The following is a 23,781-nucleotide window of genomic DNA, read 5'->3' on the forward strand; positions in this document are numbered from 1 at the left end:
CCAGGCCCTGTGGCCATCCCCACTCCACCAGGGGCCGACGTCGGCAGGGGACGTGGGGATCTCAGAGACAGCCTGGGGCTGCGAAGGGCAGGAGGTTTGAAAGCTGCTCCACCGCCCCCACCCCCCACCCCCGTCCCCTGCAGCCCATCCTTCCCCCGCCCCCCGCAGGGCTCCCCCAGGCAACCGCACAGCTGCCCTAACTCCGACTTCATCCCCTCGCCGTGCTCTGAATCGCAGAAAGGCAAACTCCCAAACAAAGTGTTGCCGCCCGCGAAGGGGCTCCTGGGCGTGTCCCGCCGGCCAGGCCAGCAGACTGGCGCGGGACGGAGCCGGCGGGAGGCGCGCGGGCCGCCAGGAAGTGCCGCGGGCGCGGGGCCGGGGCCGGGGCCGGGCTGCCCGCGCGCCGCCGCCGGCGGGAGGAAGGGGCGGGCCGGTGCGGGCCGTGGGCGGCTGGGCGGCCGCTGCTCCCGCCGCTCTAGGCTCAGGCGCCCGTCGCCGCGTCGGAGCCCCGCGCCCTCCCGGTAAGTGCCGGCGGCGGCGGGGGAGCGCGCCGGAGGGGCGGGGGTGTAGGCACACCGCGGCGGGCGCCGGCGGGGGCCCGGGGGTCCCGGTGAGGCGCCGCCCCCGCCGCTGCCCGCCCCGCCCCCCGCGATCCTGAGCTGGACGGTGGCGGCCTGGCGGGCAGGGGGACGCTGGCTTTGGATGAGGAGCGGGGGCAGGAACCCGCAGGGACGCTCTCGGTAGATGTGTGCACGTGTGGTGTCTGCGCTGGGCACGCACGCTGTGTCCGTGACCGCACGCCCGGCGCCGCACTTGTGTCTTGGGAGCAGCTCTGGGCCTCCAAGGGCCTTGCGCCGTCCCGCATGCCCGGTGCATGTCTGTCCCTCTTCAAAATATCCTTCTCTTTGTCCACTCTTAATTCCAGTAGCTGCCTCTTGTGCATACACCCAGGTGACAGGCCCAGAGTTGTGGTAGTTAGATGTGAACCGGCCTTGGCTACATACCTCATGCAAAACAGGGTTTGCTGAGCGCTGGCAGCTGCTGTGTCTGGTGCATGTTGTTCTCAGCGGTCTGTCTGCCTGTGCGGGGTGTCCACCCCTTCCCTGAGCAGGCTGTTTTATAGGGAACAAGGTTCTGCAGGCCCTGTCACCTATGTTTGCATGCCCATCCCTGCATGTGCAGCCGGATGTGGAAGGTTCTGGGTGTATCATTTTCACCAGCCGTATATGTGGCGTTCACATGTGTGAGTGGGCTGGAAAGCTGGGTTGGGCAGGATAGCATCTTGACCTGGGCTGGGCTGCTGTGTGTGCAGGAACAAGTGCTGCAGAGGCCTCCAGTACGTGGCAGGTATTGCGAGGGGGCGGGGGGTGGGAAAAAGAGGCAGCTTCTGGAAAAACTCCTAAGTGCACTCCAGGGCATAGGGCATGTGTAGGTGGAGGGTGGGCAGAGAGTGAGGGTGGCATCAGGCCAGGGTAGACAGTCTGTTGAATTTGCGGGCAGCTGGATTGTAGTGGAAAGCATCGGTTGGGGTCTGGAGACCTGGGGTTGAATCAGAGCTTAGGGTTGTCACTGGGCCAGTAGTTCCCTGTGTTCCCTGGACAGGTCATCTGGGGCCCAGTGGCTTTGTGTACAAAATGGGACTCATGAATAACTCCCAGGGGGCTGGAGGCTGCCGTTGGTTAATGCCTGGGAAAGTGCCTGGATAGCAGTGAGGTTCCCAGGGCAAGGGGCACTGCCGGGCCGCAGGTGCCTGGTTGATGGTCTGGGGAGGGCTTTGGTGGCCTGCAACTGTTTGGTCTGTGAGTAGTAGAGGGAGCCATTTGCATGCTGCTTCCTGTGACATTCAGTGTAATAGGAGTGTCTGCCTAGAGCCCGTTTTTGGACTCTTGGTGTATAAAATACATACAGGCCTGTGTGGTCTCCCATGGTCTTTGTGCGAATGCCTTCTGGAGCACAAGAGGAAACGTCACCATGATGGTCTAAAGACCCTAGAGCACCTCAACCTTCCCGAGAGCCTTTGTCCAGATGAACCCAGGGGGCTTAATGCTCACCATTGTACTTTCACCTCTGTGCCACCAAATGAAGCAGTGAGGAGCACTTCCTACCATTTGTGCCACGGAGCAGAAGCAGCTTTCCCAGCCCAGGTCACAGGTCTGGGATGTCAACCACAGGGTTCTGTCTGTTGGGTTGTAGACCCAGGGCCAAGCCTTGCCTAGCAGAGGAGAGGAGGGAGGGTACCAAGAGTCTTGCACAGACAGCACCAAACACCAGGACGTGGTGAAGTGGTTTGTCTACCCTTGGATGTCACCTGTCACAGATACATCTTCATATATAGTAGCCATGCAGTAATGTTTGTAAGAGGAAAAGCCCTCAGTGGGGGGATGCAGGAAACCCAGGGTCAGGCCCTGGCTCAGCTCCCTGCCCACTGTGTCCTGGGGAAAGTCACTCCACCTCTTTGATGTGCTTCCTCTTTGGTCCAAATCAGGTCATCTTTGCAGATTATCCTTCTGATCTCAGCTTATGTTTCACTTCCCCAGAGGGGCCATTCCTGATTTCCCAAAAGTAGCCACCTCCCAGCCATGGTCACATCGTCACCCTGTTTCCTCCCTAGCACTTGCCACCATCTGAACTTACCTTGCTGTCTCCTACTACAGAGTAAGCCTGGAGAAGGGCGGACTGTCCTGTCCTGTTCCTGCCGGCTCACCGGCACCTAGAACATAGCAGGTGCTCAGGAAACGCATGTTTTCCAAATTGTCCTCCTAGGAGCTTTCAAGGGAAAGAGGGCCCTGGGTCTCTCACACTGACAGCTCCGGGGCTAATCTAAGTCACATGTTGGCTTCCTGGGAGGATTTCATTTGAAGAAAGGGTTTTCCCCCTAAAATAAAACTAGAAAACCGTTGTACCGGAAGATTTATAGGGGTCTTTTCAACTCCAAGTTGAAATAACAGTACCGTAACTGGAAGTAATGCACGCCTGGTCGTCAGTGAGGACCATGGGCTGCGATTCAGATACCCAAAGTGGTTATTCCACGAATCTTTCTGCTTGGCCATGGAATTCATCCTACGACTATTTTTATGCAACTGGTTCAATTTCCTGAATTTTTAGTTAATATGATTTTGCACAAAATACAGCAACAAAGGGGTATGTGAGAGCTCTGATCCATGTGAGAGACAGGCCCTAGACCGAGAGGAAACATTGAACATCTGCAAGGTGGATAAGCCACTCACTGATATTTGAGAGAGCTGCCTATTTGGGGTGACTGTGTCTGTCTTCATCCTCCCTTGGGTGTCTTACCAGGCAAACTGCCCCAATGTGCTTCATCCCCAGTAGGCGCCGCCCACTCAGCATTGTTTTTCTTGAGAAGTTGCAGTGCCGAGGAGCTCTGCTCTCTGAGCGATTCCCGAGCCTAGAATCACTACGTGGCGGAGTGGCCTGACCCATATTTACAGCAGCCATGCTTCCCGGGGCTTCCAAGCTCGCCTCCATGTGAAACATTCTCTCGTATTGTCTCTCCCTGTAAATACTGTTGCAAATGGCAGCACGACTGCTATGTCCAACACCATGCCCAGGATCTGGGGCACAGAATCTAGATTTACCACTCCCTTTTCTAAGCTGCATGGGAGGGGCATAAATGGCCATACCCACAGGGAGATGGCTTTCGTTGTTTTGTTTAGATGGTTTATTTAGGTGGGTTGCTGAGGGAGGTTATGGTAGAGAGCTGGAACCCTCCGTTCATTCCTTTTGACTGTTGACCTGGCTGCTTGTATACACCCTCTTGCTGGCTGACTCTGTGGCCTCCTGGGTTCGTAGGTTTATGTTTATAAAACAGCACACCACGGTGCAGGTAGAGCTGGGCAGGGGCACAAACATACAATGTGCACACATTGACTAAGGGCCTGCTATGGGCCTTGAACCTCCAGGCCCTAGGAAATGCAAAAGGACCCAGCCCCGACCTCTGAGCAATGGTTGTTGAGGAGATTAAACTCACTCCCAGGAAGAGATGAGAAAACAGCTGCGTGCAAACTGAGTAGACTCAGCCAAGCCACAGCTGGGGCCCCGAGGAGGGGAGCAGAGCAAGGACATGCGGAGGCGGCAGGCTGCAAGCGTGGCCGGAGGGCTCTGGGGTCCGACAGGCCAGGCTGGATCCCGGCTCTGCCCCTGCCTTGGCACGTGACCGTCAATGTGTTACGTGACCTCACTAAGCTCCCGTTTCCTCCTCTGCACATCAAGAAGATGATCTCTAACTCCTCGCAGGGTGTACGGATGCCTGCCTGAGTGGAACTCAGTAGAGGGGGACGGAGCGCCCGGGTGTCTGATGGCCGCAGGGAAGCGGTTTGGCTGAGGTGAAAAGGGGCTCACGGGCTGGGGACTGCTGTGGGGTGGTGTCCAGCACTGGTCTCCCCCATGAGCAGTCGGGGGTCCATGGCTTCCTGCTGGGTAGGCCCCAGGCCAGCCACGCACCCCGTTTCTCCCCTGGCCGTGCTGTTCCCCACACAGCTCTGGGGGGAATGTAGCTTCGCCCACCCTTTGTCACCGAGTGAGCGTGTGGCCTGTCTCAAAGGCTTAAGGATCTTTTCGTAAAATACGAAGAGTTGAGGATGCTCAGGGGTTCAGGAAACCTTGCCCTGCTGGTCCCCTGGCCTGTTTGGCAGCCGCGAGCAGCGTCCCTCCTTGATGGCAGTGGGGGTAGCCCCCGGAGCCTCTCAACCCCTTCCCCACTTAGGGATTCTTTTACCCCTCTTTTTTTTAAACACGGACTTTTTGATTTGAAAGATTTTTGTCAGCCAAACTTTAATGTAAATGAGAATTTGTTTCTCAATTTCAAAAAAATTAATCAAATACCATATAACTGATGGTTTGATTTTACTATCTGGTGTCCACCTTTCTGCTTCATATCATTTGAGGTCATTCACTAACAGATTCTCATGTGTTTAAAAGGCTCAGAAGAGAAAAGAACGAAGGACAGAGGTGGGCTGGTGTTGTCCAGTCTGAGGTCTGGAACAGATTGGGGAAAATTGCATTATCCTGTTCAATCATGTAGCTGGCGTGGCAGGTAGACTGGAAGGCCCTTCGGGCAGGTAAACGTCCGAGCTTCTGTAAGCATTCTTGAAATATCATAAAGAGATTTCTCTCTCAGAGCTGCCTGTTTTAGACAAGTACTAGGGTTTTGACATTTGGAAACCACTGTCCTATACTTTGGCTTTAGAATGACAGTCCTCATCACTACTTGAGGATAGACTTAGGTTTATTGACTTTTTACGCATAGCAACTAGCACAAAGCTTGGCAAACAGTAGGCGTTCAGTACATGTGCACGGAATGGACATTTCAGGAAGGAGTTCTTCAGTCATCTTTATATTGTGCAATGCCAGGAAAAATATATGAGCACTTAGTGCATATGTAGAATTACCAAAATTACACAATTCCTATTTCATAGCTCATACATGCACGTGTATTTTGTTAACAGGACAGTGGAGACGCTGCACAAAACTAACTCAGCTGTTTTTTACTTCACTTCTTGATGCACACGCATTCCACCAGGATCTGCCTTCAGCCTACTGATAAGTTAGGACGGACTGAAGGGCTGTGCATGGCCCTGCCTTTGTTTCCTGTGTTAACATTTTCAGTGTAAGGAGTTGGCTACTGCAGGAAGTAACAAAACAAGCGAGGATAGGATGTTGCAGAGATCCTTGGTTGTTCATGTTTCTTAGAATGTGTAACTTTCTTTCTGCATTTGAACCGTGTTGGCCTCCAGGGGCTGTCAATGACACAGCTGCTCTGTCCAGACAGACCTTGTTGCCTTGGACTCACTCCCAGGCTCCGAGCTCCCAGGAATGGTGGGTTGCTGGAATTCCCTGCTCATGGGCATCACCGTGGTGGTCTGCAAATAGGCATGGAGGAAGAGTAGACTCACAGATGCGTCTCTTCTCTGCTCGTTTTCATATTCTCCTCCGGCCTTGGGCCTCACTTACAAAATACAAGTTCAAAGGTAAAATTGCTAAGAATTTCAAGATGCCAATGCCACGCACAGGGCCCTTCTGAATGTGGGCCTAACCCTAACCCTAACCCTGTGAGCCTGTACAGGTTGCACGCCCATGAAGCCAGCCCGGTCCCAACCCTTGGCCTCCCTTTTTGGTAACATTTTTGGATGGTGGCACAGTTGGAGCAGAACAAACCCTTTTAACGGGTGGGCCATTCAAGTGCCCTGGGATTCGAGATAGCTGATGTGTCTTTGGAAAATGGTGGAGGCTTCCATTTGTACATCCAGGTCTCTGCCCTTCTGCTGTTTGACATCATTTACAGCTTTCAAGAGTCAGCTCAGGTGGTTTACCAACAGGTTCTAGTGTGTTTGAAATGCTCAGAAGAAAAGAAGAAACGATAAGAGTAGAGGTGGGTATTGTCCATCTTGTCCAAGGTTTGAAACAGACTGAAAAGCAAATAACTTCTAGCAGCTCTCAGGCCCATTCAAAGATACTCCCTGGCTGTGCCTGACATGATTGTTTTTATACTAAAGCCAAGCAGATAGATTGGGAGAGGGAGGGGAGGGAGTAGCTTAGTTATCAAGGGAGTGCTTTGGAGTAGGAGAGAAGAGAGGATGTGAGCAGGTGCCAGGTAACTCCACATTTTGGGATGCTTTTTGCACACACAGAGGCTTAGGGAGCCAGAAGAAAGAAACTCTCTGTGTGGGGAGAGAGGGGGAGACGGGAAGTAAGGACTAGAAGCACTGGGAGAGAATGAGATACTAGAAAGGCAATTAACACGTTCTGACAGCACTGAACAGACAGCCAAGGGCTTTTACCTCAGCTGGAGACGTTAAAGTTCCATGCAGGTAGTAGGAAGTACGAACCAGTACAGTGAACTGGAAAAGGGCAGGGGGGAGAAGGACACCTGTCTCTCTTTTTTTAATGCAGAAAGGAGAACAGGGTTAGAAAAAGCAGTGATAGGTAACGACAGTCAAAGTTTAGCAAGGAGAAGCCACATTCACATTGCACCTTTAATTCCCTTAAATTGGTCTGCATACTGCCTTGGTTTTAATTTATTGTATGAATAATGCTAATTGTGAGTGGCTGTTTGATAGATGCATGACTGGCTGATCCAGTTTCTCTAGGGGTCCACAAACTGGTTTTTGAACTATGACCTGTAAGCTAAGAATGATTTTTGCACGTTTAAAGATTTGAAACAAACAAAAAACAAAGAAGGGTATGCAACAGAGGCCATGTGTGGCCCACAAAGCCTAAAGTATTTACTACTTGGTCCTTTACAGAAAAAGTTTGCTGACCCCTAATGTATCCAGCCTTAGCCTGGAATGTTCAATAGTAAAGTGAATCCAATGCACTGAGTACCCACTGCTCTGAGTGCCACCCTCTGGAATCCCACTTTAATTCTCCTGGGGGACAGCCTGGGAATTGATTTTTTTTTTTTTTTTCATTTCTCAGGTGGTTCTAGTAGACATCTGAGGTTGAAATGCACATGGCCCCAGACAGCAGTTCTCAAAGTGAGGTCTGGGCCCAGTAGCATCAACATGCCCCAGCTTGTAGGAAATGCGAAATCTGAGCCCCCACCCCAGATCTGCTGAGTCAGAAACTCTCCCGTGGGGCCCAGCAACCTGCCAGTCTGCGTTCAGGGTGATTCCGAAGTGCAGGTTTGAGAACAGGATGCTGAGGCTTGGCCTTTCAAACCTAAACCTGCCCATTGCGGGCAGACCTCACACGTGGGCGAGGCTGAAGGCGGGAGAGGAAAAGCGGAAGCTGCCAAGGGGGAACCGAAAGGACCGAGGCCCTGGGAGGCAAGTGAGCTGCAGGGACCATAGCCTGGGGCTAGAACAATGCCACCAAGTTACTCCCTAAAAACATTATCATTTATAATAATTTTAGATGTGAGCTCTATTTTTCATTACTACGTGTATGTTCCTCTTATAGCGTTAGTATCTTAACTTACAGAAGGTCCCCATTTGGTAAACACAGGGAATTAAACACAACTTCTGAACTGTCTTGAAATAATTTATATAAATATTATGTGTGCCCAGGAAGTAGGAAAGTTGGACTGCTGGCTTTCACCTTATAACTGTTAGGGGAATGCTGTTCTGCCAACCCTGCCTCTCTAGGGAGGACAGACTCCCACAGGGGACTTTGCCTCAGTTTCCTGCCCTCCAGCGATATGGCCTGTGGGGCAGCTATAACAAAGTAATGGGCATCTCGCTGGAGGCTTCCCATGTGCCAGGCATCGTGTGAGGTTTTAACATACGTTATCTCCCGCAATCATCACAGCCTCATAAAGTCAATGTTATTATCCTCATTTTATGGTTGTGAATGTTGAGGCACAGAGAGGTTAAAGACCTTCCCCAAATCCTACAAATGATATATGGCAGAGCTGTGATTCAAACCCAGGAGGTCTGGCCTCAAAATTGGTGGGAGTGGAGTGGAGAAGCCTGCCTGTGACCAGGCATGACATGGCATTTCAGTAAACCTAAACCAGTTTATGAGTTTATGAACATGCAAAGGGATCATTCCGGCTCTTCCAAGTCTTGCTCATTTTTTTGTGTGCCCTGGGCAGGAAATGAGCCCACACTGTACAAGGTGATATTGTTGATGTGCCTGTGTTAGAACCAATTCAAGGACCAGAGATTCCATCCAGGCTGTCTAGAATGCAGTTGCTACCAACAGAGCTGACTGGCTCCTTAAACCATTCCTTTTGGAAATTAGCAGCCATGGTGATGTATAAATATTGCATATCACTATCCCCATCAATAATAATGAGGCATCCTTTTAGAGGTCTTCACGTCCCCAAAGCACTGTATGCTCATTAGCTCAAGATGTCCTAGTGTTATTAGCTTCGGTTACAACCCCAGGCAGTGGAAGCTCAGAGGCCATGACTGTCGTGAGCAGCCCTACAGTTCCCCAAAACCTGGAGTACTGGGCTCCTGAACCAGCAAAAGGGGTTTGAATCCCAGCTCTTCTCAGACTAGATCAACTTGAGAATGGAGAAATGACATCCACCCTCTGGGTCCCTCCAGCCAAAATCTGAGAGTGGGCTGATTTCTAAGGTTCCTTGTCCTCCTGGGACATGCAAGGCAGCTTTTTAAACCTTGAAAATAATGGGTAGTGATGATGGTGGTGATTATGTATTAATAATTAGTACGTGATGAGGGAGCCAATTTGGGCCATATCTAGGGTGTTCTGATGCCAAGTCCATCACTATACATCCTCCCTCAATAACTCATGCAACTAAAATTCTTCCTTCTTTTTTGGAAAGAATTAGGGTAACAGCGTGGGGGCTGCTGGTTAGTTGCCATGCAAGTACATTATTTTCTTGCCCAGAAAGGTCAAGTATCTTTTAAAAAGACAAGTATCTATGTACTTGGCTCTGCTGCAAGAAGAAGATTCTAATACTTTCCGAAGGGGTTTCTAAGTCCTTAGAAAAACTGTTTTCACAGATCTAAGATGGAGAAACATGGTTTATTTATCAGGAAGCTTAGCAGCTTCCAAGCTCTGTTCAATAAACTACATCACCTTCTGGACTTAAGACCTAACAGATTTACATCCAAGTCCTAAAGTGAACATTGGCATTTAAATTTGGATGCACAAGTGTTCTCTCCTCACCCTGACCACACAGATTGATCAGGCAGGGTGGTGGAGGAGAAAGCCAGCAGGGCCAGGAGCAGACACCTGGGAGACCTGGCCTCTAGCTCCAGCTCTGCCCCTAGCAGTATCCTGGGGCCCGCTGGGTCTCTGAGCCTGTGCCGGAGGCACTGCGCTTCCCCTGGGAGTTGATAGTTCAGGCCTTGTCTGTGCCTACCCAAAAAAAGAAGAGTTGAACATCAGTGGTTCATAACCTTTTTGTGTGAGGGAGTCATAACCCCCTTTGGAGATCTACTGAAACCTCTGGAACCCCAGCACATAAATGGTAAAATTTTTCACACAGTTTCAGGGCCCCCAAATTATAACTCCCTGGAAGGAACGGTCTTTTAGGTTTACTGCTAAGCCATGGTGTCCTGTTCTGGAGACAAGACAGGCCTTATTTTGAAAGCTAATGAGAAATTGTACAAATCCTCCTATCTGGGAAAGGAGATGAGTTTTTAAGTCATTTGGGCATTTTCTTTTTCGATTCCTGCCACCTGTCCGGGAATGTCTGTGCCTTTCTGATTCCCAGCGAGCAGGTTGTGAATACACGCAAGCATGAGATGATGTGTGCCTTAGTGAAGGCTTTTGTGGGAGAGCCCCTCCTTCTACCCCAAAGCAAACTCTCTTCCAGCCTCGCTGATCCCTGCCAGAGCCACAGAAGGTACCGACTGCCATCCCGTGCTGGGCTGCCACTGCGTCTGTGCTGGGGAGTGGCAGTTGCATGTCCACCCAGCACTTACTGAATTCAGGCGCAGGCTCGGGCATCACTGTCCCTATCGGAGAGATCCTCACCCTCTTAGCCCCACTGGGCAGAGAACACTGGCTCAGGTAGGTTAGATGACCTACCTAAGGTCCCACAGCCAGTGAAAGTGACATTAATTTTCCCCCCGTGTGTGTGACAGCCCACCCCTCAAACCAAACAGCAGAGCAGACACCCAGGCTCATGTGTATGTTCACTCTTCCGGCTCCCTCCCCCTGGCACCGGGGAGGGTGGCGGGGAGAAAAGCCGTCCCCCTGCCTGTACTCAGGATGGTGCATAAGCCGCCCCACAGACAACCCCTTCCCTGATCCTCTGCAGGCTCCAACCAGCATCATTCCCCAACCAGCTCTCACAAATTGTCAAGCAAATGGTGGCTGCAGCTGTGGCCCTGGGAGGGGCTGCTCTGGGGACCCCCCCCCCGGGGGAGGGCAGCAGTGTTGTTGAGCCCCTGCATCAAGCCTGGTAGTGATCCTTTGGTTCAGACTGAGTCCGAGAGCCAGGGTGATTGTTGATTTGGGGCCTGGAGTGCCTCCCACATCCTCTAGACAGCTTGAGGGGCTGTGTCTCGTACCCCTTCCCTCCACCGCTCCACACGCAGCAGTGAACACTCACCATGCCCCCCCCCCTCAGTGGAGATGCCCGTGGGCCTCCAGGTCTAGTCTGAGTCCTAAATCCAAGCCTGGGAGACCCACTGGGCCCGGAGTGTCTGCCTGGCTCCCTAGGGGACTGTGGATGCCGGAGGCTCACCCAGCCCTCGGGCCTTCTTGAGTTTCTGCAGAGCAGGAGCCCCCGGCTGCTGGCTGGAGCAGCCATGGCTGGGCGGTGGGGTAGGGAAGACCTGCTTCAGATGCTTCTGTCCTGACTCCGCACCTGAGGGGCAGACTGAACCGACTAGACAGGGCCTCCCGCGCTGGACCTGTCTGTAGTCGGCAGCGGTGCCAGCCTTGTGGTCACAGGGACTCAGATCCCAAGTCCTGGGTGCGAGGTCCAAAGAGCCAATCCAGGCTCCGTTTCCCTGGGCTAACTATGGGGTCCGAAAGCTGTGTCAACGGTGTGAGTCCACACGTGCCGGAGCGGCCTTGGGGCGAGAGCAGCGAGCCGGCACCGTCCTCAGCCCGCATCAAGCTCAAGGCCCAGGGCAGGCTGCGCAGAGGTGGTTTCGTCAGCGAGTAGGAGCTGGACGCTGCTCAGGGAAGCCTGGTGCAGCGACACAGCCTGGAAAGCAGCCCAGCCTCAGGAACCAAACCAGGACACGCTCCTGAGGGCCAGGCCTGGGAGCCTGGGCAGGACGACCTGCCAGACCGTCTCCAGGCCCTTGCAGAGCCGTGGAGGGAGTGCATCGGCGAGGGTTGTATTCCAGACCAGGCTGCATGTCCTTGGGTGAGGTGGCTGATCTGTGAAGTGGGGATCCCAAGAGCGCCTGCCTTTTAGTTAACGTGAGGACTACTCACAGGCTATGTTCTCATTCCTGTCACTCGTGCAAGTAGCAGGGAGCTGAGGCCTGGAGCGGCAGACACAGCACGCTGCCCCGACAGCGTGGGGGCGCTCCTGCCTTTTCCTGGGGGTTGGGGGTGCCACTTCCCTGCAGCAGACACCACATTCAAAACACGGGGTGGGGCTGTGGAGGACAGGTTAGCAGGACCTCAGTAAATTAAACACAGAAACACCACATGACCTAGCAATTCCACTCCTAAGTATTACCCAAACAAGTTCAGAGCAGGTGTCCACACAAAAACTTGTGCATGAATGTTCATAGCAGCTCCACTCACAGTAGCCCAACGCTGGAAACTGCTGAAATGTCCGTGAGCAGGTGAGTGGATAAGCAAAAGGTGGTATGTGCGTGCAGTGGGATGTTACTCAGCTCTAAAAAGGAACACGGTACTGATACTTGCTACGGCATGAACGAACCTTGGAAGCACGGTGCTAAGTGAGAGAGGCCAGACACCAAAGACTGTATCCTGCGTGATTCCTTTGCTATGAAATATTAAGGACAGGCAAATCCACAGAGGCAGGAAGCAGATAAGTGCTTTCCGGGAGCTGGGGGCAGGGGGAATGAGGGGTGACGGCTTAGTGGGCGTGGGGTGAGGAAAAGGTTTTGAAACAAGATGGTGGTGGTGGTTGCCCAGCATTGGAATGTACTTAATGGCACTGAGTCGTACACTTTAAAATGGTTGCGATGGTAACTTTTACGTTATGTGTATTTTATCACAATAAAAGATAAAGAAATGGGGTGGGGTTGGGGTCAACAGAAGCTGAACTGTCTATAAAATGAAACGCTTCTCAGAGTTCACTTTCAGTTCTAAAAATGTCTAGTGGGTCTGTGATATGGTCCTAGCTCCCCCCTTGCTCATTGTAACCATCCATAAGTGTGGGGTGACATAGCACAACTGAAGAGTGAAAAAGCTGGTGGCCATCATTGGTCTCATAGAGTTCCAGGGCTGGGTTTCATTGTGGTCCCAGCTTTGGGGTGGGTGACGGAGGGGAGACGGTGGTCAGAGGAGCTTAAATGAAGGGGGTGGGGCTCAACACACTCCTCCAACCAGAAAGGTTACACGTTATCTGTTTTATATATTGAGGTTCTACATAAAAATTTGAAAGAATCTACTAGAACACTTTCTCATCCTACAGATAAAGAAACTGAGGCACAGGGAGGGGTGATGACTTGCCCCAGGTGCAGGCAAGTAGAACTCCTGAATCTAGACCCCCGCCCCCGTCCTTGTGCTGCGCCTTTGTGAACAGCCCAGGATCACTGCGGCAGCTCCCCTTCCTCTGGTGCCCACGGGAAACGGACTTCCCTGAGCCCCTGCCCCTCTCCTGGGACCCAAGAGCACCCTCGCCCCAACCAAATTCCCCCCACTTGGGGATGATGAGCAAGCGGCTCCCACCTGGACAGGGCCTCGGACACGCGTCTCTGCACGGGTGAAGGAAAGAGCAGCTCTTTCTCCATGGAAATCATAGATCCGTTCATTCCAGAAGATTGGGGAAATTATAATATAAGTCCTTCTCTGAGTGTGGGAAAAATTATAGATTGTATTCTTCACTATAATTAAGCTGGGTTTTGAGGGAGCAGTAAGTATATTAGGCAATGCATTGTTCTTTTTGAAAGGTCTTTTTGAGACCCAGTGCGTCAAAATTAAAACCCTGTGCTCTTAGTGCAGAGACGCAGGATTTTCCTGGGTGGGCTGCAGGCTTCACTTCTCACCATGCTCCTCCTCCGCTCCTCCAGCTGGGCCCACCCATGCAGCTGTGGAGCCTGGGCCAGCTGCTGGGGGCTGAGCTGGGCTGGGCTGGACAGCGCTTGACTTCTCTCTGCTGTGGTCTTACAGAACCACAGGAGATCAAGTAACACGTGCCTGATTCTCCCTTCAGTAACTGGGCTCTGCGGTGTATTTTTAGAATTCATTTGAATGAATGCTTATCCCCTGGCCCCAGACTTGGTTTATAATTCACTAAATCATTTCAGTGTCTTTAGTTTAACCTCAAAAGTCGTAACTCTAATTCTCAGTCCTGGGATCAGAAAGTCCAGTAACTCCCTCTTACTTACTAAATAAAATGCAAAATCTTGAGCCTGGCATACGCCTTCTCTGTCACTGTCTTTGCCTAATTCTGTTCATCCTTTAAAACTCCTGCCCGTAGTTCCCTCTTCAGCACTCCTGTATGCATTGTCTCCCTGACCTCCGTACACGGTGTTAAAGTGACGGTGATGTGTCCATCTCCCCAGCTGTGAGCTCTTTGTGATCAGGGACAGCTTCGTTCATTCTCTTCTCTTTTTTCTGTTTTTAGAGATGGGGTCTCACTTTGTTGCCCAGGCTACACTCAGACTCCTGGGCTCAAGCGATCCTGCCATTCCAGCCTTCCAGGTAGTGGGAACTACACAGGCATGCACCCGACATCTTGTCTTTTCTTCATCCTTTTTTTTTTTCTTTTTTTTGGAATCTCCAGCACCTAGCACATTGTATGCCTCATAGTGAGGCCTCAGATGTTCAATGAATTAATAGATAAATTAACCAGTTAATCTTGGGGGCTGGGGGCAAACGGATACATGAACTACCAGCCAGACTACCACACTGATAAGTGAGGAGGGGCCTAAGACAGGCAGCAGCAGTGAGAAGAAAGGAACGGAGGGAATGGGTGGATCCGCAGGATGCTCGCGGAGAGCTGCAAGGGGCCGTCTTGGTGAAGGGTTACGTGTTGGGGCGGACAGTGGTGACACTGAGAAAAGGGGAGGAGCACTGCATGGGTGGATGAGTGTTGCCGAGGTTAGGAATACGGATGGCAGGTTGCAGGGGAGATGCTGGCCTGGTATTGTGTGCTCGGTACCAGGGACCTGCAGCCATGGGAGCGAGCCCAGAGCTTGGCCGGCTCTCGAGAGTCATCGGCTCATTGGAGGTAGATGGAGTTGGCAGGAAGAGGGGTGGCAAAGGAGAGACAAAGAATGTGCCCACCTTACCCTGGGGGGAGTGCCAGCCTTAAGGGGTGAGCCAAGAAGAGGATCAGTTGATGAAGCAGAGGAAGTGAGCACAAAGGCGGAGACTCGGTGGTCGTGATCTTCAGATCAAGGCAAATTGGAGACACAGGAGAAGAATCAGGCGCGAGTGGTACCACGAAACAAGCAGTGGGGAGGGGGCTCCGAAAGGCAGGTGTGATCTGGGTTTCAGATTCAGCAGAAGTGAAGCAGGAGGAGGTTTGAAAAGCCGCCTTTGGCTTTGGCAGTTAGAAGTGGCTTCGGGTGAGTAGAGTGGTGGAGGTGGTCAGACGGTGGGGCGCAGGATGGCTGGATGGGGAGGTGAAGCTGCAGAGGAAGAAAGATCTGGCAGTAACTAAGAGGGAGACAGGATCCAGGAAAATGTGGGTGACTTGAGAAACAGTATGCATCGTGATTAGGTTGGGCTTTGGAATCTTACAGCTGAGATCACATCCTGGCTCTGTAGACTAGTCTGATTAAGGGCTAATTTGTTGCTCCTAGAGGTGGAGCTAGAATAGGATTGTTTTTTTTCTTCTTTTTTGAGAGGGGCATTCATAGAGTTGGAGGAGACTCTAACTTCCAGGAATATGATTCTGTTAGAGCAAAGGCTGAGCTGCTGTGTCAGACACCCAAAGACAGTGGCCTAAAGAACAAAGAAGTTTCTTTTTGTTTCATGTACCAGTCCGGGGTAGGCAAGCTGTTCTGCTCCTCAGAGTCATACAGGGATCCAGGCTCATGCCATCTTGTTTCTCTTCCATCCACAAGGACCTGGGACAACACTTGGAGACCAAGTGTGTGGTCGCAAAGTGTGTTATTCCCCAGAGCAGCAACATCACCATCCCCTGGAAACTTGTGAGAAATACACATTCTCACGCTCTACCCCAGAATTACTGAATCACAGCCTCTGGGGGTGGGGCATGCTGTCTGTTTTTGAAATCCCTCTAGGTGATTCTAATGTGCCCTAAAGTTTGAGAACTGTTGCTCTGAGGTGGTGTCCTTGTCTGCTGGCTGAAGCGGCTTTCAGACACCCCTGTGTCCCAGCTCTCGGGAAGGGGAAAGATTATGGTAACCTGCGAGGGCAGCGTGTTAAGATCCAGGCATGGAGTGGTGCTGCCACGCATGTTACATTGTCAACAACTACTGTGTGGCTGATCTAGCTGCTTGGAGGGCTGGGAAATACAGTCGCTGGTTAGGTGGCCCCATACCTAGCTGCAGCTCCATTATAACGGAATAAGAGGAGAGCAACTTTGGGGAGACCACTAGTAGTCTTGGCTACCTTACGAATCAAACTTAAGTTTAATGCCATCGCCCATCCTCTGGAAGAAAGGGCAGGATATCTACCTACCGATTGCAGTTAAGACTTGTATGTTTAAAGGGACCCATGTGTTTTTGTGGCCAGGTGTACCAGCTCCCTAATGTCTGTCTACCCTCACTCGACTTGAGCAGCCCAACCCTTAGACACCTGCCTTAACTGTTTATCCACTATTTGCCGTACTGCCCTGTCCCTGGTTGGCAACTTCCAATAACAGTCAGGATTTCACCCAGCTGGCCCCATCAAAAGGAAGATACCCAGGCTTGACAGGGAAGGATGGGTAGTAAGGAGGGCTGCTGGTTTACTGAAAGAGAGCTAGAAGGAAGATACACAGCTTGTCAAATGAGCAGCTGGGCACTTGCAAGGCAGCTGTGTACACCTGCACAGACTGTGCACTGCACAATTCCAGGGCAGACATTCACATGCACTGTGATGTGTATAGCTCCCCCTGGAGCTGGGTGATGCAGCTGCCTGTCTGTGTCTCAGCCACATCTCACCCTCTGCTGAACCCCAACATCCTGGGTTCTTGGGCTTTCCTGCTGCCACTGCTGTTTGCCTTACAGATCCTGAGCTCACCCTGAATGGGTCACCCTTGAAACCTCCATCCTTGCTCTGAGCGGCTTCTCAGATGGTATCTCAGTGCTCAGAGGACCAAGTCTGGATAGAGAAATCAATTCTGCATGGGGATGGCTTTTCTTTCCACCTCAAAGCCTTTCCACCTGAAAGCCCAAACCTGAGAGTCCTCAACTTTGACATCAGTAACAGCTGGGCTTGATTCCCGAGTCTGCCGGAGGAGCCTTAGCCTCCTCGTCTATAAAACAGAGGTGAAAGCACCTGCCTCACTGAGTTATGAGACAATTAAATGAGAAATCTGGCCCAGATGCGGGCCCCTACCACTATTTATGGCCGAGGCTGTAGGGGGCTGGAGTTTCAGACTACTGGCCAGAGTCTGGGAGAGGTGCGGGGAACCAGAGATGGCTTCTCAGGGCCCTAAAACACCTGTCTCCATGGCTAGGAAGTGACACGTTTCTGAAGCAGAGGCAGGATGACCTGCCTTCCTTGGATCTGTCATTTGTTTATTTAATGAGCTGCTTTCAGAGCCCATGCGCGAGCATGCTCGGTCTCTAACAGCTCTGCTGTGTGCCGGGTTCTGCAGCAGGAGGAGAAGGGACCCACTGGTGTCTGTGGACGCGGGATCCCACTGGTGGTGGCCTTTGGGGCTCTGGGCTTTCCCAGCTTCTGCTGTGGATCCATCTTTAAGGGCCATAGCAAAGGGAAGAAAAAGAGGCCGTGGGGCTGGGGGCGGGGGCAGAATGCATATTCGTTTCCAGCATCTGTCAAAGCTGCCCCTCCTGCTGTGGTTTTCTGCTGAGGTCTGACTCCTCTAGGAAGTGCCTGATTATGCCCTGGGTGTTTCCCATCAAAGGAACTGTCCTCTTCCCATTTGTGCCTTGTTTGAATTAATTTCAAAAGGATTTTCTGCTTTGATGTATGATGGACATAGGTCTGTGTTTCTCATCTGAGGCTGAAATTAAAAGACTAAGGGAAAGAGAGGAGGATGCGGAGAAGGCAGAGAACGCTTAGGGAGAAAAAGACCATAGAAGCTCCCGGGCTGGCTGGTGCGAGACTTTCCCAAGAGGCCCTGTTGGGAGAAGGGGCTGATGCCTGCACCAAGCCCACCTCTGCCGAAACGCATCCCGCACGTTTGCGTAGGCAAGGGCCGCAGAAGTGATGGTGTAAGTTTTGCTTCTCTCGTTTCTGTTATCTTTGACTTAGGTTTCTTGGGGAACTGGGCGACAGCATGAGTGGGGTGAGAAACATTTGTGTAGCTCTCAGAGTTCCTGGGCGTTCACATGGCTCCTTAGTGCATTTGTTCTTTCGCTCATTCATTCATTCATTCAACATCTGACCCCAGGCATCAGGTGCTGTGTTGGGTGTTCAGGACCCAGAACTCAGCTCAGATTTTATCAAATAATAGGGGCTTCTGATAGGGGTTGATGCCTGTGGGATGTCAGAGCAGGAAGTGAGTTCAAGAAACCTATAGTGTGGAGGGGATGGGGCAGAAAGATCTGGAGCTTGAGGAGTATTATTGGATATTGTTGACGAGCAGCGTAACATAATGAAGAGCCACGATTTAACGTCTAACCTGGGACATCTTTTAAGTGAACAGGAGCACTACTAATAATTACGTCTAGACAACAGGCGTACACTGGAGTTAACCTGTCTCCCTGTCCTCTTCTGTAATGTGCGGACGATGAGCTGCCTGCCTCACGGGTTGTCGTGAGGATTAAAAGAGATAATGCTTAGAAACTGCACAGTTGACCCTTGAACGTTCAACACAGGTCTGAAGTGCATATACAGATGTTTTTCAACCAAACATGGATCGAGAATACAGTGTTCGGAGGATGCACCCTGAATATATGGGGGGCCGACCGTGGGCCTTGAGTGTGCTCAGATTTTGGTATACGCTGGGGATCCTGGAACCAATGCCCCGAGTGTACCGAGGGACAACTGTACTTAGAACTATCCCTGGAGCATGGTACTTGATCGGTGAACATTAGCCACTGTATTACTAGGCACGCAATGAAATACCCAGAGCTTCAGGTGATGCAGAAATAATCTGAAACCACTGTGCCGGGAGTAAGTCTTGGAATGAGGCAGCATCTTTACCCACCCCAGTAAGGAAGTTACTCATTCCAGCTTTGTAGATGAGAACTGAAGCCCAAAAGCACAGAGCAAGTTAGAAACAGACGTGGGACTAGAACCCAGGCCCCTGGATACAAGCCCCACCCTCCTTAACTTGCAGGAGGTGGTGGTGGGGATCCTGGTGAGAAGGAAGGAATGTCTAGGGGTCACCTTCTGGATTCAGTGACCTCATTAGCCCTGTGGGATGACAGAGGCCCTCTGGTGCTGCCTGGTGGAGCCCCACCCAGTGGGCACCCAGGCTGCAGCCCTGCCTTGGGGTGCCTCTTCCCACCCCACCAAGGGTGCTCCTTTGCAATGCCTTGCTGCCATGCTGAGATTAGGAGCTTGATGTTCGCCACAGCTGTTGCCTTTTTCCCCAGCACTTTCCTGTCTGAACCAATCCACTTTGTTAAATTAAGGTCTTTATTTTCTGCAAGTGGATTCTTCATGGTCACCTGGAAACAGGGTCTCTTATGACCGTCTGGGTGGAGTCCACGAGCAGGCAGGGTGGGCTGAGGGGCAGAGACCCTGAGACTGCATCCCCAGCCCTCACAGATAGGCTCTGGCTGATGCATTATTTAGGGTTACCTGCCCTTTTCCCATTGCCCTTCACTCGGGAAGCGCTTAGCAAGTTGGGTTTAATTGTTCCTTTGCCGTTGTCTGGCACCAAAGCTGTACGATTGCGGTGCGCACAGTTCCTGCCAATCCTCCGTCCCGTTGGATCCTCACAGGCACCACACACGGGAGACAAAGGCAGCCCAACCACGTCTGCATTTTACACAGGGGAAGCTGAGGCTGAGAGGTCACACTGCTGCAGGTGGCAGCTGGTATTCACTCCCAGATCTTCTTACCCTGCGGACTAGTACTGTTTTGTGTGCCTTTGGTCACCGATGCTCGTCACAAGTGCTGGAGAAGTCCTCCTTTCATAGGTCAGACTGCAATTTAAAAAAGGAGAAAAAGAACCTGGAACAAACACAGCGGAGGGCGATGCCCGTCTACAGGCAGACCCTCCAGAGACTGTGTGTCATACACGCGGGGAACAAGGACACGCCGAACCACTCACCTGACTAGTACATATGGCACAATTTGGGGCTTGCAGATGAAGCAAAAAATAGTCATATACTTAGGAAAACATGTCTATCAGGGCATAAAGACTAAGAATTCCTAGTGCTAGGATTTTAATTCAAGTTCCACCTACACCCCATCCACAAGACCCTATAGTTAGCAACCAAACCCTGTTTGGTCCAAAAGAGCTGTCTACCCTCATTTACCTGCATGCAGTAAACACATTGGTATAAAAGAAAAGGCCAGGGGTTGCCCAGAGACCCCAGGCCAGCCCTCTCCTGTGGTGCTAGCAGCCCCTGGATCCCTGGTCTCAAAGTCAAGGAGACAGAGGACCAGGGAGAGGGGCGAGGCTCCCTCCAGAGGACTCCCCGAGCATTTGATCTCTTTGTAGTGACAGCCATTGTGGGATGCTGCCAAGATCCTGCCAAAGTCAGAGGACACTGGCCCTGCTGCCTCCTGCAGCTCCCAACTGGGTTCTCTGCCCAGGGCAGATCCCTCCTTCTTAGCTTCCACCAGAGACCACCAAGCTCAAAGAATCTACAAGAAACCAAAACTAAACCTGCCCAGGGAAAAGTCAAACATCTGTTCTGCATGTATCTCACGTCTGGCTTGCCACATACTGTTCTGTGCCTCAGTTTCTTCTTCTGTAAAAGGGGATAATAATCCCATCATGGGCATTATTTTAAGTATTATAATACATTTATTAGTGCACATACAGCACTTAGCTTAGTGCCTAGCATGTAGTTAGCATTTAGTAAATATGTTGTTTGTTGTTATTATTAATATATCAGCCAATGAAAATCTTGTTGACTGCCATCGAGAGACCATTAGCCTGGGGGACATGAGAGCAGGTCCTGCCCTGCCACCAATCTGCAGTGTGACTTTGACCACAGTGTAACCTCCCCATGCCCCATCCCGGGCCTCCTCCCCGGCCCCCTCCCCACCCTATTCTGGGACACAGGGGCTGAGCTAGGGATCCTTTTGGCTCCTTCCAGCTGTCCCATCCGAGGGGCTGAGGAAGTCCCCCTTCTTTGACTGCTTCAGGAACACAAACTCTCACACTGTGTACCACCAAAAATGGGTTAGGCGAGTGGAAATTGAATAAGAGGGCAACAAGGGCAAAGAAGGGCAGGGTTGCATGAGGGAAGAAAATAGACCATGCAGGGACTATAACCATGTTTCATTAGAAGCCTAAATTAAGTTATAAATTCAGCCACTTAGACTGTTTTTTCCTTTCCAGCTGTCCTTGGCCATTGTGCAGACATGACCCCTTGTCGGCCAAGAACTCAAAGCTGGAAACTGGCACTTATTTAACCGAAGGGGTGGGGTGAGGTGGGGTCTGGTTTTTCCAATAGCAAACACACGCTAGTTTTGGTGGGGGCGGAGGTGTCTCTTTGTTCTCTTTTTAAACTGACAGATAAAATAATACGCATTTACTGTGTATAACATGATTTGAAATATATATACATTGCAGAATGACTAAATCTAGCTAACTAACATATGTAGTACTTCATATAATTATCATTTTGTGGTGAGAGGCATATCATCCACTCTTACCACTTTTCAAAAGTGCAATAGATTATTAATTATAGTCACTGTGCTGTAAAATACATCTGTTGAACGTATTCCTGCTATCCAACTGAAATTTTGTATCCTTTGACCAACATCTCCCTACCGCACCCCCCCCCCACCTACACCACAGCCCCCGGTAACCTCTATTCTACTCTCTATTGCTTGGGATCAGCTTTTTAGAGTCCACGTATGAGCTAGGTCATGAGGTATTTGTCTTGCTGTGCCTGGTTTATTTCGCCGAGCAGAAGCCGCTGCTGGGTGTTCGTCGAGAGGCAATGGAATCGGCCTGTGGAAGAGGAGCTGCCCCCGCGCAGCAGCCCCGACAGGGAGCTCCCTGACGGGGGGAGAGGAAGGGTGCGCGCGTGCACAGTGGGATGCTGCTGAGCCTGAAAACAGAAGGGCATCCTGTTGCCTGTGACAACATGGATGAACGTGGAGGACGTCATGTGAAGTGACACGCATTTCGTTTTCATTGCAGAAGCACCAAGCTTCCCAGAAACCCTCCCCCTGGGTGTGGGGTGCTCCCCCCTCGGGGAATGGAGAGCCGGGGCACCCCAACCCGAGCCATGCTAATGGGAGTGGACGAGGACAGGCGGTGGGTGAGGTCCGGGAGTAGAGAGTATGGGGGAAGAGAAAAGGCCCAACTGAGTGTGGCCGCAGACTGCTCCAGGCCCTGGCCCGATTTCCCAGCCCCTCCTGCCGCCCATTCCTCCAGGCCAGTGCCCACCGTCCCCTCTGCCAGGCCAGCCCCCTCCTTTGCTACCTGCGGAAACCCTGCCTGTCCTCCCGGACCAGATTAAATGCCCCTTCCTTTTGTCACCTGCCCCTGCCACTCCAATCTGGCAGAATTTATGCCACTTCTGTGCTGCCATCAGGATTGGCCAGCATCTCTCTGGGAGCCCTGTCCGGAGGGTCTGGAAGTTATTGATGTGCCTGTGCCCCACCCCGCACAGTTTGCTGTCAGCCCCTCACGGAGCAAGTCTGGGGGTTCTAAGCACCAGGCCTGGCATATGGGGGACTCATGTGTTTGTGGAGGGAGTGAAGGATGCAGCTGGTCAGGCCCTGACAATGCCTTGTATTTAAGCACAAACTATTACATCAGCTCCCAAGCACCCCCCACCCCCTGCCGCCCATCACATTGAAGGACGCAGCTCTGCCCACCGGCCCACAGCCCAGCATGCTGGACTCCACTCCTGGGCGCTGCCCTGGTGCAGCCTCGCCCTGCTCACCAGACCCCGGCAGGCCGGCCAGCCAGCTGGGCCCTTCCTGCGTGTCCCTCGTCTCCTCTGCGCTTTGAGCCTCATTCACTTGGGGCAGGGGGCAAAATTAGAAAAGACAATAATCCCTAAGTGTCACAGCCCGTGACATTACACATCCGGCCCCAATGAAAGTCCCCAAAATACATCACTTCACCGTCAAGGCATTTGCGGTTGATTTTCTGAGCTGTCCTGTGGCAGGTCCTGACTGTGACATTAGCAGGCCCCAGGCCTGCTGGCTGCCCCTGAATCCCAGCTTTGTTCTCCAGTCAGAGCCCCGGCCTGCAGGAGAAGGCACCCTGAGGCCTGTTATCAGGCTATCTGGGAAATTTCCACGGGAACTGGGTTCTAACTGTGAATCTGTGTGAGGGGCAGGCCCACCCTCGTGCCCCACCCGACTCAGCTGTGCCTGTTTCAGATGCGAAGGATACTCACATCGTAGGGGGTGGACTTTGGGAACTGGAAGGGGCCTTAAAGAACATTGATTCAAAGCGTGGTCCTGAGACCAGCAGCGTGACCAACCATCCTGGTTTCCCGGGATTATCCGGGTTGAACACTGCACAGTACTCCCGTATTCCAAGAAATCCCTCTGTCCTGGGTAAATCCAGATCAGTGGTCACCCTGTCTGGGAACAAATTCTCCAGGGTGACACCCTAAACCTAAGGAACCAGAAGCCCTGGGGGTGGGTTCAGCAATCTCTGTTTTAACGAGCCCTCCAGATAATTCGGATGCATGCTCAGGAGAACCACTGCCCTGCCCCACAGATGGGGAAACAGACCCGAGAGAGGGTGGTAACTTGCCTAAGCACAGGCAGCAAGGAAGGGGCAGAGCCATAAAAGGGGTCCTGACTCCACCGTGCAGCACCCACCCCATCTTAGTCAACAGCTCAGGGAAGGCTGTCGGAGTCGAAGTCAGTCAGCATGGTGACATAAAGAAATAAGGTACTGAAAAGGACCCAGGTCACTTGCTGTAGTCCGTGGGCCCCTGGCATTGCAGTGGGGGTCAGGGAAGGTGGGATCCCTCTGAGCCCTGCAGCACTGGCCAGGAA

At 52.0% G+C, this 23,781-nt stretch overlaps 1 protein-coding gene across 1 annotated transcript in view; it reads left to right on the top strand.

Annotated features, from left to right (window-relative positions):
• Window positions 1–434: 434 nt before the first annotated feature.
• The window catches only part of TSPAN11 (tetraspanin 11), a 71,269-nt gene continuing 47,922 nt past the window's right edge, over window positions 435–23,781 (top strand). Inside the window, exon 1 of the mRNA XM_045554572.1 lies at window positions 435–521. The gene's annotated coding sequence lies outside the window, so the exon portion shown is untranslated. The remainder of the gene's footprint in view (window positions 522–23,781) is intronic.

Source organism: Lemur catta, chromosome 6 (genome assembly GCF_020740605.2).
Source record: "Lemur catta isolate mLemCat1 chromosome 6, mLemCat1.pri, whole genome shotgun sequence".
In the NCBI taxonomy this organism is placed as follows: domain Eukaryota; kingdom Metazoa; phylum Chordata; class Mammalia; order Primates; family Lemuridae; genus Lemur; species Lemur catta.